Raw genomic sequence first — 14990 nt, forward strand, 5'->3', positions numbered from 1 at the left:
TAAGCTTTGCAAATGAACTCCAGTGTTGTCTCCCCATACAGTTTTTACAACTGCTTGCATCGCATTGACAAACCAGTCTTTATTTGTAAAATAGCATTGGTGACTTGATATTGATGAAGTGCTTAATGCATAGACTTGTCCTTTGATTCAAGTGCTCAGAATATGTATTCCTTGAAAAACAGTTCAAATAGGCTCTTCAGTAGACAGTCTCGTCTTTACAGAAGTAAAATTGACAGAATGAGATAACCGACTGGTTAAGGCCTGGTAGTTAACATAGCAAGCTGTGATGGCCGAGTGGTTAAGGCGTTGGACTTGAAATCCAATGGGGTCTCCCGCGCAGGTTCGAACCCTGCTCACAGCGATATGACTAACCATGTATTTTTTTACATATCCTTGGTGACTTGATATGGATAATGTGCTTAATCCGTGGACTTGTCCTTTGATTCAGGTGCTCAGAATATATATTGATGTCTGTTTCCAAATCCCAATCCCCTTACTTGTATTCCAACAGCTGCAATGGCCGAGTTCTTTAGACGTTGGACCTGAATTTCAATGGGGTCTCCCCACCCATGTTCTTACCTTGCTCGAAGCATATAGCCCAATGCTGCTTTCTCCTCATCACTTTCCTTAGATTCCCACTGCTTGAAAAGTAGGCTCTTCAATAGCGATAATATGGTCATTTTAGAGGTAAAATGGACAGAACGAGATAGCGGACTGGTTAAGGCATCTTAGGTAACAGGAGAAGCTGTGATGGCCGAGAGGTTAAGGCGTTGGATTTGAAATCCAATGGGGTCTCCCCGCGCAGGTTCGAACCCTGCTCACAGCGCTTTGACAAACCAGTCTTTTTTGCAACATGTCATTGGGGAGTTGATATGGATAATGTCCTTAATCCGTGGACTTGTCCTTTGATTCAGGTGCTCAGAGTATATCTTCCAAGACAAAGAGTTAAACAGGCTCTTCAGAACAGATCCTTCTGGTTGTGAGATAGTCGAGCTGTTAAGGACTGCAAGATAACAGAGAAAATTTTGATGGCAGAGTGGTTAAGGCTTTGGACTTGAAATCCAATGTTGTCTTCTTGCGCAGGGTTGAAATCTGTTCGCAGTTCTATGACAAACCAGTATTTTTTAACATATCCTTGGTGACTTGATATGGATAATCTCTTTAAGACATGGACTTGTCCAGTGATTCAAGTGCTCAGAATACTTTTGTCTTTGTGTGAGCTAATTGAGAAAGTTGTGATGGCCGAGTGTTTAATACGTGATTTGGCGTAATAAGATCAATATGTCGGGCCATCAAGTTTGCCATTTTACACCAATGATGTCTGTTTCCAAATCCCAAACCCTTTACTTGCATTCCAACAGCTGCAATGGCCGATTCTTTAGACGTTGGACCTGAATTTCAATGGGGTCTCGCCACCCATGTTTTAACATTGCTCGAAGCGAATAGCCCACTTGTTCTTTCTCCTCATCACTTTGCTTAGATTCATACTGCTGCGATGGCCAAGTGGTTTAAGCTTTGCAAATGAACTCCAGTGTTGTCTCCCCATACAGTTTTTACAACTGCTTGCATCGCATTGACAAACCAGTCTTTATTTGTAAAATAGCATTGGTGACTTGATATTGATGAAGTGCTTAATGCATAGACTTGTCCTTTGATTCAAGTGCTCAGAATATGTATTCCTTGAAAAACAGTTCAAATAGGCTCTTCAGTAGACAGTCTCGTCTTTACAGAAGTAAAATTGACAGAATGAGATAACCGACTGGTTAAGGCCTGGTAGTTAACATAGCAAGCTGTGATGGCCGAGTGGTTAAGGCGTTGGACTTGAAATCCAATGGGGTCTCCCGCGCAGGTTCGAACCCTGCTCACAGCGATATGACTAACCATGTATTTTTTTACATATCCTTGGTGACTTGATATGGATAATGTGCTTAATCCGTGGACTTGTCCTTTGATTCAGGTGCTCAGAATATATATTGATGTCTGTTTCCAAATCCCAATCCCCTTACTTGTATTCCAACAGCTGCAATGGCCGAGTTCTTTAGACGTTGGACCTGAATTTCAATGGGGTCTCCCCACCCATGTTCTTACCTTGCTCGAAGCATAGCCCAATGCTGCTTTCTCCTCATCACTTTCCTTAGATTCCCACTGCTTGAAAAGTAGGCTCTTCAATAGCGATAATATGGTCATTTTAGAGGTAAAATGGACAGAACGAGATAGCGGACTGGTTAAGGCATCTTAGGTAACAGGAGAAGCTGTGATGGCCGAGAGGTTAAGGCGTTGGATTTGAAATCCAATGGGGTCTCCCCGCGCAGGTTCGAACCCTGCTCACAGCGCTTTGACAAACCAGTCTTTTTTGCAACATGTCATTGGGGAGTTGATATGGATAATGTCCTTAATCCGTGGACTTGTCCTTTGATTCAGGTGCTCAGAGTATATCTTCCAAGACAAAGAGTTAAACAGGCTCTTCAGAACAGATCCTTCTGGTTGTGAGATAGTCGAGCTGTTAAGGACTGCAAGATAACAGAGAAAATTTTGATGGCAGAGTGGTTAAGGCTTTGGACTTGAAATCCAATGTTGTCTTCTTGCGCAGGGTTGAAATCTGTTCGCAGTTCTATGACAAACCAGTATTTTTTAACATATCCTTGGTGACTTGATATGGATAATCTCTTTAAGACATGGACTTGTCCAGTGATTCAAGTGCTCAGAATACTTTTGTCTTTGTGTGAGCTAATTGAGAAAGTTGTGATGGCCGAGTGTTTAATACGTGATTTGGCGTAATAAGATCAATATGTCGGGCCATCAAGTTTGCCATTTTACACCAATGATGTCTGTTTCCAAATCCCAAACCCTTTACTTGCATTCCAACAGCTGCAATGGCCGATTCTTTAGACGTTGGACCTGAATTTCAATGGGGTCTCGCCACCCATGTTTTAACATTGCTCGAAGCGAATAGCCCACTTGTTCTTTCTCCTCATCACTTTGCTTAGATTCATACTGCTGCGATGGCCAAGTGGTTTAAGCTTTGCAAATGAACTCCAGTGTTGTCTCCCCATACAGTTTTTACAACTGCTTGCATCGCATTGACAAACCAGTCTTTATTTGTAAAATAGCATTGGTGACTTGATATTGATGAAGTGCTTAATGCATAGACTTGTCCTTTGATTCAAGTGCTCAGAATATGTATTCCTTGAAAAACAGTTCAAATAGGCTCTTCAGTAGACAGTCTCGTCTTTACAGAAGTAAAATTGACAGAATGAGATAACCGACTGGTTAAGGCCTGGTAGTTAACATAGCAAGCTGTGATGGCCGAGTGGTTAAGGCGTTGGACTTGAAATCCAATGGGGTCTCCCCGCGCAGGTTCGAACCCTGCTCACAGCGATATGACTAACCATGTATTTTTTTACATATCCTTGGTGACTTGATATGGATAATGTGCTTAATCCGTGGACTTGTCCTTTGATTCAGGTGCTCAGAATATATATTGATGTCTGTTTCCAAATCCCAATCCCCTTACTTGTATTCCAACAGCTGCAATGGCCGAGTTCTTTAGACGTTGGACCTGAATTTCAATGGGGTCTCCCCACCCATGTTCTTACCTTGCTCGAAGCATATAGCCCAATGCTGCTTTCTCCTCATCACTTTCCTTAGATTCCCACTGCTTGAAAAGTAGGCTCTTCAATAGCGATAATATGGTCATTTTAGAGGTAAAATGGACAGAACGAGATAGCGGACTGGTTAAGGCATCTTAGGTAACAGGAGAAGCTGTGATGGCCGAGAGGTTAAGGCGTTGGATTTGAAATCCAATGGGGTCTCCCCGCGCAGGTTCGAACCCTGCTCACAGCGCTTTGACAAACCAGTCTTTTTTGCAACATGTCATTGGGGAGTTGATATGGATAATGTCCTTAATCCGTGGACTTGTCCTTTGATTCAGGTGCTCAGAGTATATCTTCCAAGACAAAGAGTTAAACAGGCTCTTCAGAACAGATCCTTCTGGTTGTGAGATAGTCGAGCTGTTAAGGACTGCAAGATAACAGAGAAAATTTTGATGGCAGAGTGGTTAAGGCTTTGGACTTGAAATCCAATGTTGTCTTCTTGCGCAGGGTTGAAATCTGTTCGCAGTTCTATGACAAACCAGTATTTTTTAACATATCCTTGGTGACTTGATATGGATAATCTCTTTAAGACATGGACTTGTCCAGTGATTCAAGTGCTCAGAATACTTTTGTCTTTGTGTGAGCTAATTGAGAAAGTTGTGATGGCCGAGTGTTTAATACGTGATTTGGCGTAATAAGATCAATATGTCGGGCCATCAAGTTTGCCATTTTACACCAATGATGTCTGTTTCCAAATCCCAAACCCTTTACTTGCATTCCAACAGCTGCAATGGCCGATTCTTTAGACGTTGGACCTGAATTTCAATGGGGTCTCGCCACCCATGTTTTAACATTGCTCGAAGCGAATAGCCCACTTGTTCTTTCTCCTCATCACTTTGCTTAGATTCATACTGCTGCGATGGCCAAGTGGTTTAAGCTTTGCAAATGAACTCCAGTGTTGTCTCCCCATACAGTTTTTACAACTGCTTGCATCGCATTGACAAACCAGTCTTTATTTGTAAAATAGCATTGGTGACTTGATATTGATGAAGTGCTTAATGCATAGACTTGTCCTTTGATTCAAGTGCTCAGAATATGTATTCCTTGAAAAACAGTTCAAATAGGCTCTTCAGTAGACAGTCTCGTCTTTACAGAAGTAAAATTGACAGAATGAGATAACCGACTGGTTAAGGCCTGGTAGTTAACATAGCAAGCTGTGATGGCCGAGTGGTTAAGGCGTTGGACTTGAAATCCAATGGGGTCTCCCCGCGCAGGTTCGAACCCTGCTCACAGCGCTATGACTAACCATGTATTTTTTTACATATCCTTGGTGACTTGATATGGATAATGTGCTTAATCCGTGGACTTGTCCTTTGATTCAGGTGCTCAGAATATATATTGATGTCTGTTTCCAAATCCCAATCCCCTTACTTGTATTCCAACAGCTGCAATGGCCGAGTTCTTTAGACGTTGGACCTGAATTTCAATGGGGTCTCCCCACCCATGTTCTTACCTTGCTCGAAGCATATAGCCCAATGCTGCTTTCTCCTCATCACTTTCCTTAGATTCCCACTGCTTGAAAAGTAGGCTCTTCAATAGTGATAATATGGTCATTTTAGAGGTAAAATGGACAGAACGAGATAGCGGACTGGTTAAGGCATCTTAGGTAACAGGAGAAGCTGTGATGGCCGAGAGGTTAAGGCGTTGGATTTGAAATCCAATGGGGTCTCCCCGCGCAGGTTCGAACCCTGCTCACAGCGCTTTGACAAACCAGTCTTTATTTGCAACATGTCATTGGGGAGTTGATATGGATAATGTCCTTAATCCGTGGACTTGTCCTTTGATTCAGGTGCTCAGAGTATATCTTCCAAGACAAAGAGTTAAACAGGCTCTTCAGAACAGATCCTTCTGGTTGTGAGATAGTCGAGCTGTTAAGGACTGCAAGATAACAGAGAAAATTTTGATGGCAGAGTGGTTAAGGCTTTGGACTTGAAATCCAATGTTGTCTTCTTGCGCAGGGTTGAAATCTGTTCGCAGTTCTATGACAAACCAGTATTTTTTAACATATCCTTGGTGACTTGATATGGATAATCTCTTTAAGACATGGACTTGTCCAGTGATTCAAGTGCTCAGAATACTTTTGTCTTTGTGTGAGCTAATTGAGAAAGTTGTGATGGCCGAGTGGTTAATACGTGATTTGACGTAATAAGATCAATATGTCGGGCCATCAAGTTTGCCATTTTACACCAATGATGTCTGTTTCCAAATCCCAAACCCTTTACTTGCATTCCAACAGCTGCAATGGCCGATTCTTTAGACGTTGGACCTGAATTTCAATGGGGTCTCGCCACCCATGTTTTAACATTGCTCGAAGCGAATAGCCCACTTGTTCTTTCTCCTCATCACTTTGCTTAGATTCATACTGCTGCGATGGCCAAGTGGTTTAAGCTTTGCAAATGAACTCCAGTGTTGTCTCCCCATACAGTTTTTACAACTGCTTGCATCGCATTGACAAACCAGTCTTTATTTGTAAAATAGCATTGGTGACTTGATATTGATGAAGTGCTTAATGCATAGACTTGTCCTTTGATTCAAGTGCTCAGAATATGTATTCCTTGAAAAACAGTTCAAATAGGCTCTTCAGTAGACAGTCTCGTCTTTACAGAAGTAAAATTGACAGAATGAGATAAATCGACTGGTTAAGCCCTGGTAGTCAACATAGCAAGCTGTGATGGCCGAGTGGTTAAGGCGTTGGACTTGAAATCCAATGGGGTCTCCCCGCGCAGTTTCGAACCCTGCTCACAGCGCTATGACTAACCATTTATTTTTTTACATATCCTTGGTGACTTGATATGGATAATGTGCTTAATCCGTGGACTTGTCCTTTGATTCAGGTGCTCAGAATATATATTGATGTCTGTTTCCAAATCCCAATCCCCTTACTTGTATTCCAACAGCTGCAATGGCCGAGTTCTTTAGACGTTGGACCTGAATTTCAATGGGGTCTCCCCACCCATGTTCTTACCTTGCTCGAAGCATATAGCCCAATGCTGCTTTCTCCTCATCACTTTCCTTAGATTCCCACTGCTTGAAAAGTAGGCTCTTCAATAGTGATAATATGGTCATTTTAGAGGTAAAATGGACAGAACGAGATAGCGGACTGGTTAAGGCATCTTAGGTAACAGGAGAAGCTGTGATGGCCGAGAGGTTAAGGCGTTGGATTTGAAATCCAATGGGGTCTCCCCGCGCAGGTTCGAACCCTGCTCACAGCGCTTTGACAAACCAGTCTTTTTTTGCAACATGTCATTGGGGAGTTGATATGGATAATGTCCTTAATCCGTGGACTTGTCCTTTGATTCAGGTGCTCAGAGTATATCTTCCAAGACAAAGAGTTAAACAGGCTCTTCAGAACAGATCCTTCTGGTTGTGAGATAGTCGAGCTGTTAAGGACTGCAAGATAACAGAGAAAATTTTGATGGCAGAGTGGTTAAGGCTTTGGACTTGAAATCCAATGTTGTCTTCTTGCGCAGGGTTGAAATCTGTTCGCAGTTCTATGACAAACCAGTATTTTTTAACATATCCTTGGTGACTTGATATGGATAATCTCTTTAAGACATGGACTTGTCCAGTGATTCAAGTGCTCAGAATACTTTTGTCTTTGTGTGAGCTAATTGAGAAAGTTGTGATGGCCGAGTGGTTAATACGTGATTTGACGTAATAAGATCAATATGTCGGGCCATCAAGTTTGCCATTTTACACCAATGATGTCTGTTTCCAAATCCCAAACCCTTTACTTGCATTCCAACAGCTGCAATGGCCGATTCTTTAGACGTTGGACCTGAATTTCAATGGGGTCTCGCCACCCATGTTTTAACATTGCTCGAAGCGAATAGCCCACTTGTTCTTTCTCCTCATCACTTTGCTTAGATTCATACTGCTGCGATGGCCAAGTGGTTTAAGCTTTGCAAATGAACTCCAGTGTTGTCTCCCCATACAGTTTTTACAACTGCTTGCATCGCATTGACAAACCAGTCTTTATTTGTAAAATAGCATTGGTGACTTGATATTGATGAAGTGCTTAATGCATAGACTTGTCCTTTGATTCAAGTGCTCAGAATATGTATTCCTTGAAAAACAGTTCAAATAGGCTCTTCAGTAGACAGTCTCGTCTTTACAGAAGTAAAATTGACAGAATGAGATAACCGACTGGTTAAGGCCTGGTAGTTAACATAGCAAGCTGTGATGGCCGAGTGGTTAAGGCGTTGGACTTGAAATCCAATGGGGTCTCCCCGCGCAGGTTCGAACCCTGCTCACAGCGCTATGACTAACCATGTATTTTTTTACATATCCTTGGTGACTTGATATGGATAATGTGCTTAATCCGTGGACTTGTCCTTTGATTCAGGTGCTCAGAATATATATTGATGTCTGTTTCCAAATCCCAATCCCCTTACTTGTATTCCAACAGCTGCAATGGCCGAGTTCTTTAGACGTTGGACCTGAATTCAATGGGGTCTCCCCACCCATGTTCTTACCTTGCTCGAAGCATATAGCCCAATGCTGCTTTCTCCTCATCACTTTCCTTGGATTCCCACTGCTTGAAAAGTAGGCTCTTCAATAGTGATAATATGGTCATTTTAGAGGTAAAATGGACAGAACGAGATAGCGGACTGGTTAAGGCATCTTAGGTAACAGGAGAAGCTGTGATGGCCGAGAGGTTAAGGCGTTGGATTTGAAATCCAATGGGGTCTCCCCGCGCAGGTTCGAACCCTGCTCACAGCGCTTTGACAAACCAGTCTTTATTTGCAACATGTCACTGGGGAGTTGATATGGATAATGTCCTTAATCCGTGGACTTGTCCTTTGATTCAGGTGCTCAGAGTATATCTTCCAAGACAAAGAGTTAAACAGGCTCTTCAGAACAGATCCTTCTGGTTGTGAGATAGTCGAGCTGTTAAGGACTGCAAGATAACAGAGAAAATTTGATGGCAGAGTGGTTAAGGCTTTGGACTTGAAATCCAATGTTGTCTTCTTGCGCAGGGTTGAAATCTGTTCGCAGTTCTATGACAAACCAGTATTTTTTAACATATCCTTGGTGACTTGATATGGATAATCTCTTTAAGACATGGACTTGTCCAGTGATTCAAGTGCTCAGAATACTTTTGTCTTTGTGTGAGCTAATTGAGAAAGTTGTGATGGCCGAGTGGTTAATACGTGATTTGACGTAATAAGATCAATATGTCGGGCCATCAAGTTTGCCATTTTACACCAATGATGTCTGTTTCCAAATCCCAAACCCTTTACTTGCATTCCAACAGCTGCAATGGCCGATTCTTTAGACGTTGGACCTGAATTTCAATGGGGTCTCGCCACCCATGTTTTAACATTGCTCGAAGCGAATAGCCCACTTGTTCTTTCTCCTCATCACTTTGCTTAGATTCATACTGCTGCGATGGCCAAGTGGTTTAAGCTTTGCAAATGAACTCCAGTGTTGTCTCCCCATACAGTTTTTACAACTGCTTGCATCGCATTGACAAACCAGTCTTTATTTGTAAAATAGCATTGGTGACTTGATATTGATGAAGTGCTTAATGCATAGACTTGTCCTTTGATTCAAGTGCTCAGAATATGTATTCCTTGAAAAACAGTTCAAATAGGCTCTTCAGTAGACAGTCTCGTCTTTACAGAAGTAAAATTGACAGAATGAGATAACCGACTGGTTAAGGCCTGGTAGTTAACATAGCAAGCTGTGATGGCCGAGTGGTTAAGGCGTTGGACTTGAAATCCAATGGGGTCTCCCCGCGCAGGTTCGAACCCTGCTCACAGCGCTATGACTAACCATTTATTTTTTTACATATCCTTGGTGACTTGATATGGATAATGTGCTTAATCCGTGGACTTGTCCTTTGATTCAGGTGCTCAGAATATATATTGATGTCTGTTTCCAAATCCCAATCCCCTTACTTGTATTCCAACAGCTGCAATGGCCGAGTTCTTTAGACGTTGGACCTGAATTTCAATGGGGTCTCCCCACCCATGTTCTTACCTTGCTCGAAGCATATAGCCCAATGCTGCTTTCTCCTCATCACTTTCCTTGGATTCCCACTGCTTGAAAAGTAGGCTCTTCAATAGTGATAATATGGTCATTTTAGAGGTAAAATGGACAGAACGAGATAGCGGACTGGTTAAGGCATCTTAGGTAACAGGAGAAGCTGTGATGGCCGAGAGGTTAAGGCGTTGGATTTGAAATCCAATGGGGTCTCCCCGCGCAGGTTCGAACCCTGCTCACAGCGCTTTGACAAACCAGTCTTTATTTGCAACATGTCACTGGGGAGTTGATATGGATAATGTCCTTAATCCGTGGACTTGTCCTTTGATTCAGGTGCTCAGAGTATATCTTCCAAGACAAAGAGTTAAACAGGCTCTTCAGAACAGATCCTTCTGGTTGTGAGATAGTCGAGCTGTTAAGGACTGCAAGATAACAGAGAAAATTTTGATGGCAGAGTGGTTAAGGCTTTGGACTTGAAATCCAATGTTGTCTTCTTGCGCAGGGTTGAAATCTGTTCGCAGTTCTATGACAAACCAGTATTTTTTAACATATCCTTGGTGACTTGATATGGATAATCTCTTTAAGACATGGACTTGTCCAGTGATTCAAGTGCTCAGAATACTTTTGTCTTTGTGTGAGCTAATTGAGAAAGTTGTGATGGCCGAGTGGTTAATACGTGATTTGACGTAATAAGATCAATATGTCGGGCCATCAAGTTTGCCATTTTACACCAATGATGTCTGTTTCCAAATCCCAAACCCTTTACTTGCATTCCAACAGCTGCAATGGCCGATTCTTTAGACGTTGGACCTGAATTTCAATGGGGTCTCGCCACCCATGTTTTAACATTGCTCGAAGCGAATAGCCCACTTGTTCTTTCTCCTCATCACTTTGCTTAGATTCATACTGCTGCGATGGCCAAGTGGTTTAAGCTTTGCAAATGAACTCCAGTGTTGTCTCCCCATACAGTTTTTACAACTGCTTGCATCGCATTGACAAACCAGTCTTTATTTGTAAAATAGCATTGGTGACTTGATATTGATGAAGTGCTTAATGCATAGACTTGTCCTTTGATTCAAGTGCTCAGAATATGTATTCCTTGAAAAACAGTTCAAATAGGCTCTTCAGTAGACAGTCTCGTCTTTACAGAAGTAAAATTGACAGAATGAGATAAATCGACTGGTTAAGCCCTGGTAGTCAACATAGCAAGCTGTGATGGCCGAGTGGTTAAGGCGTTGGACTTGAAATCCAATGGGGTCTCCCCGCGCAGTTTCGAACCCTGCTCACAGCGCTATGACTAACCATTTATTTTTTTACATATCCTTGGTGACTTGATATGGATAATGTGCTTAATCCGTGGACTTGTCCTTTGATTCAGGTGCTCAGAATATATATTGATGTCTGTTTCCAAATCCCAATCCCCTTACTTGTATTCCAACAGCTGCAATGGCCGAGTTCTTTAGACGTTGGACCTGAATTTCAATGGGGTCTCCCCACCCATGTTCTTACCTTGCTCGAAGCATATAGCCCAATGCTGCTTTCTCCTCATCACTTTCCTTGGATTCCCACTGCTTGAAAAGTAGGCTCTTCAATAGTGATAATATGGTCATTTTAGAGGTAAAATGGACAGAACGAGATAGCGGACTGGTTAAGGCATCTTAGGTAACAGGAGAAGCTGTGATGGCCGAGAGGTTAAGGCGTTGGATTTGAAATCCAATGGGGTCTCCCGCGCAGGTTCGAACCCTGCTCACAGCGCTTTGACAAACCAGTCTTTATTTGCAACATGTCATTGGGGAGTTGATATGGATAATGTCCTTAATCCGTGGACTTGTCCTTTGATTCAGGTGCTCAGAGTATATCTTCCAAGACAAAGAGTTAAACAGGCTCTTCAGAACAGATCCTTCTGGTTGTGAGATAGTCGAGCTGTTAAGGACTGCAAGATAACAGAGAAAATTTTGATGGCAGAGTGGTTAAGGCTTTGGACTTGAAATCCAATGTTGTCTTCTTGCGCAGGGTTGAAATCTGTTCGCAGTTCTATGACAAACCAGTATTTTTTAACATATCCTTGGTGACTTGATATGGATAATCTCTTTAAGACATGGACTTGTCCAGTGATTCAAGTGCTCAGAATACTTTTGTCTTTGTGTGAGCTAATTGAGAAAGTTGTGATGGCCGAGTGGTTAATACGTGATTTGACGTAATAAGATCAATATGTCGGGCCATCAAGTTTGCCATTTTACACCAATGATGTCTGTTTCCAAATCCCAAACCCTTTACTTGCATTCCAACAGCTGCAATGGCCGATTCTTTAGACGTTGGACCTGAATTTCAATGGGGTCTCGCCACCCATGTTTTAACATTGCTCGAAGCGAATAGCCCACTTGTTCTTTCTCCTCATCACTTTGCTTAGATTCATACTGCTGCGATGGCCAAGTGGTTTAAGCTTTGCAAATGAACTCCAGTGTTGTCTCCCCATACAGTTTTTACAACTGCTTGCATCGCATTGACAAACCAGTCTTTATTTGTAAAATAGCATTGGTGACTTGATATTGATGAAGTGCTTAATGCATAGACTTGTCCTTTGATTCAAGTGCTCAGAATATGTATTCCTTGAAAAACAGTTCAAATAGGCTCTTCAGTAGACAGTCTCGTCTTTACAGAAGTAAAATTGACAGAATGAGATAACCGACTGGTTAAGGCCTGGTAGTTAACATAGCAAGCTGTGATGGCCGAGTGGTTAAGGCGTTGGACTTGAAATCCAATGGGGTCTCCCCGCGCAGGTTCGAACCCTGCTCACAGCGCTATGACTAACCATTATTTTTTTACATATCCTTGGTGACTTGATATGGATAATGTGCTTAATCCGTGGACTTGTCCTTTGATTCAGGTGCTCAGAATATATATTGATGTCTGTTTCCAAATCCCAATCCCCTTACTTGTATTCCAACAGCTGCAATGGCCGAGTTCTTTAGACGTTGGACCTGAATTTCAATGGGGTCTCCCCACCCATGTTCTTACCTTGCTCGAAGCATATAGCCCAATGCTGCTTTCTCCTCATCACTTTCCTTGGATTCCCACTGCTTGAAAAGTAGGCTCTTCAATAGTGATAATATGGTCATTTTAGAGGTAAAATGGACAGAACGAGATAGCGGACTGGTTAAGGCATCTTAGGTAACAGGAGAAGCTGTGATGGCCGAGAGGTTAAGGCGTTGGATTTGAAATCCAATGGGGTCTCCCCGCGCAGGTTCGAACCCTGCTCACAGCGCTTTGACAAACCAGTCTTTATTTGCAACATGTCACTGGGGAGTTGATATGGATAATGTCCTTAATCCGTGGACTTGTCCTTTGATTCAGGTGCTCAGAGTATATCTTCCAAGACAAAGAGTTAAACAGGCTCTTCAGAACAGATCCTTCTGGTTGTGAGATAGTCGAGCTGTTAAGGACTGCAAGATAACAGAGAAATTTTGATGGCAGAGTGGTTAAGGCTTTGGACTTGAAATCCAATGTTGTCTTCTTGCGCAGGGTTGAAATCTGTTCGCAGTTCTATGACAAACCAGTATTTTTTAACATATCCTTGGTGACTTGATATGGATAATCTCTTTAAGACATGGACTTGTCCAGTGATTCAAGTGCTCAGAATACTTTTGTCTTTGTGTGAGCTAATTGAGAAAGTTGTGATGGCCGAGTGGTTAATACGTGATTTGACGTAATAAGATCAATATGTCGGGCCATCAAGTTTGCCATTTTACACCAATGATGTCTGTTTCCAAATCCCAAACCCTTTACTTGCATTCCAACAGCTGCAATGGCCGATTCTTTAGACGTTGGACCTGAATTTCAATGGGGTCTCGCCACCCATGTTTTAACATTGCTCGAAGCGAATAGCCCACTTGTTCTTTCTCCTCATCACTTTGCTTAGATTCATACTGCTGCGATGGCCAAGTGGTTTAAGCTTTGCAAATGAACTCCAGTGTTGTCTCCCCATACAGTTTTTACAACTGCTTGCATCGCATTGACAAACCAGTCTTTATTTGTAAAATAGCATTGGTGACTTGATATTGATGAAGTGCTTAATGCATAGACTTGTCCTTTGATTCAAGTGCTCAGAATATGTATTCCTTGAAAAACAGTTCAAATAGGCTCTTCAGTAGACAGTCTCGTCTTTACAGAAGTAAAATTGACAGAATGAGATAACCGACTGGTTAAGGCCTGGTAGTTAACATAGCAAGCTGTGATGGCCGAGTGGTTAAGGCGTTGGACTTGAAATCCAATGGGGTCTCCCCGCGCAGGTTCGAACCCTGCTCACAGCGCTATGACTAACCATTTATTTTTTTACATATCCTTGGTGACTTGATATGGATAATGTGCTTAATCCGTGGACTTGTCCTTTGATTCAGGTGCTCAGAATATATATTGATGTCTGTTTCCAAATCCCAATCCCCTTACTTGTATTCCAACAGCTGCAATGGCCGAGTTCTTTAGACGTTGGACCTGAATTTCAATGGGGTCTCCCCACCCATGTTCTTACCTTGCTCGAAGCATATAGCCCAATGCTGCTTTCTCCTCATCACTTTCCTTAGATTCCCACTGCTTGAAAAGTAGGCTCTTCAATAGCGATAATATGGTCATTTTAGAGGTAAAATGGACAGAACGAGATAGCGGACTGGTTAAGGCATCTTAGGTAACAGGAGAAGCTGTGATGGCCGAGAGGTTAAGGCGTTGGATTTGAAATCCAATGGGGTCTCCCGCGCAGGTTCGAACCCTGCTCACAGCGCTTTGACAAACCAGTCTTTATTTGCAACATGTCATTGGGGAGTTGATATGGATAATGTCCTTAATCCGTGGACTTGTCCTTTGATTCAGGTGCTCAGAGTATATCTTCCAAGACAAAGAGTTAAACAGGCTCTTCAGAACAGATCCTTCTGGTTGTGAGATAGTCGAGCTGTTAAGGACTGCAAGATAACAGAGAAAATTTTGATGGCAGAGTGGTTAAGGCTTTGGACTTGAAATCCAATGTTGTCTTCTTGCGCAGGGTTGAAATCTGTTCGCAGTTCTATGACAAACCAGTATTTTTTAACATATCCTTGGTGACTTGATATGGATAATCTCTTTAAGACATGGACTTGTCCAGTGATTCAAGTGCTCAGAATACTTTTGTCTTTGTGTGAGCTAATTGAGAAAGTTGTGATGGCCGAGTGGTTAATACGTGATTTGACGTAATAAGATCAATATGTCGGGCCATCAAGTTTGCCATTTTACACCAATGATGTCTGTTTCCAAATCCCAAACCCTTTACTTGCATTCCAACAGCTGCAATGGCCGATTCTTTAGACGTTGGACCTGAATTTC

At 42.3% G+C, this 14990-nt stretch overlaps 20 non-coding genes across 20 annotated transcripts; all 20 read left to right on the top strand.

Annotated features, from left to right (window-relative positions):
• The first annotated feature begins 280 nt into the window (after positions 1–280).
• On the top strand, positions 281–361 carry trnas-uga. The gene has a single exon. It is a non-coding gene; the product is annotated as a tRNA-Ser (tRNA).
• A 383-nt stretch (positions 362–744) lies between these two features.
• On the top strand, positions 745–826 carry trnas-uga. Its single transcript has one exon. It is a non-coding gene; the product is annotated as a tRNA-Ser (tRNA).
• Positions 827–1789: 963 nt separating this feature from the next.
• trnas-uga lies at positions 1790–1870 on the top strand. The gene has a single exon. It is a non-coding gene; the product is annotated as a tRNA-Ser (tRNA).
• Positions 1871–2251: 381 nt separating this feature from the next.
• Positions 2252–2333, top strand: trnas-uga. Its single transcript has one exon. It is a non-coding gene; the product is annotated as a tRNA-Ser (tRNA).
• Positions 2334–3296: 963 nt separating this feature from the next.
• trnas-uga lies at positions 3297–3378 on the top strand. Its single transcript has one exon. It is a non-coding gene; the product is annotated as a tRNA-Ser (tRNA).
• Positions 3379–3761: 383 nt separating this feature from the next.
• On the top strand, positions 3762–3843 carry trnas-uga. The gene has a single exon. It is a non-coding gene; the product is annotated as a tRNA-Ser (tRNA).
• Positions 3844–4806: 963 nt separating this feature from the next.
• trnas-uga lies at positions 4807–4888 on the top strand. The gene has a single exon. It is a non-coding gene; the product is annotated as a tRNA-Ser (tRNA).
• A 383-nt stretch (positions 4889–5271) lies between these two features.
• On the top strand, positions 5272–5353 carry trnas-uga. The gene has a single exon. It is a non-coding gene; the product is annotated as a tRNA-Ser (tRNA).
• Positions 5354–6318: 965 nt separating this feature from the next.
• On the top strand, positions 6319–6400 carry trnas-uga. The gene has a single exon. It is a non-coding gene; the product is annotated as a tRNA-Ser (tRNA).
• Positions 6401–6783: 383 nt separating this feature from the next.
• On the top strand, positions 6784–6865 carry trnas-uga. The gene has a single exon. It is a non-coding gene; the product is annotated as a tRNA-Ser (tRNA).
• Positions 6866–7829: 964 nt separating this feature from the next.
• trnas-uga lies at positions 7830–7911 on the top strand. The gene has a single exon. It is a non-coding gene; the product is annotated as a tRNA-Ser (tRNA).
• Positions 7912–8293: 382 nt separating this feature from the next.
• Positions 8294–8375, top strand: trnas-uga. Its single transcript has one exon. It is a non-coding gene; the product is annotated as a tRNA-Ser (tRNA).
• Positions 8376–9338: 963 nt separating this feature from the next.
• Positions 9339–9420, top strand: trnas-uga. The gene has a single exon. It is a non-coding gene; the product is annotated as a tRNA-Ser (tRNA).
• Positions 9421–9803: 383 nt separating this feature from the next.
• trnas-uga lies at positions 9804–9885 on the top strand. Its single transcript has one exon. It is a non-coding gene; the product is annotated as a tRNA-Ser (tRNA).
• Positions 9886–10850: 965 nt separating this feature from the next.
• On the top strand, positions 10851–10932 carry trnas-uga. The gene has a single exon. It is a non-coding gene; the product is annotated as a tRNA-Ser (tRNA).
• Positions 10933–11315: 383 nt separating this feature from the next.
• trnas-uga lies at positions 11316–11396 on the top strand. Its single transcript has one exon. It is a non-coding gene; the product is annotated as a tRNA-Ser (tRNA).
• Positions 11397–12360: 964 nt separating this feature from the next.
• On the top strand, positions 12361–12442 carry trnas-uga. Its single transcript has one exon. It is a non-coding gene; the product is annotated as a tRNA-Ser (tRNA).
• Positions 12443–12824: 382 nt separating this feature from the next.
• On the top strand, positions 12825–12906 carry trnas-uga. Its single transcript has one exon. It is a non-coding gene; the product is annotated as a tRNA-Ser (tRNA).
• Positions 12907–13869: 963 nt separating this feature from the next.
• Positions 13870–13951, top strand: trnas-uga. The gene has a single exon. It is a non-coding gene; the product is annotated as a tRNA-Ser (tRNA).
• A 383-nt stretch (positions 13952–14334) lies between these two features.
• On the top strand, positions 14335–14415 carry trnas-uga. Its single transcript has one exon. It is a non-coding gene; the product is annotated as a tRNA-Ser (tRNA).
• Positions 14416–14990: the final 575 nt, after the last annotated feature.

This window comes from Oncorhynchus gorbuscha, unplaced genomic scaffold (assembly GCF_021184085.1).
Source record: "Oncorhynchus gorbuscha isolate QuinsamMale2020 ecotype Even-year unplaced genomic scaffold, OgorEven_v1.0 Un_scaffold_2832, whole genome shotgun sequence".
In the NCBI taxonomy this organism is placed as follows: Eukaryota; Metazoa; Chordata; class Actinopteri; order Salmoniformes; family Salmonidae; genus Oncorhynchus; species Oncorhynchus gorbuscha.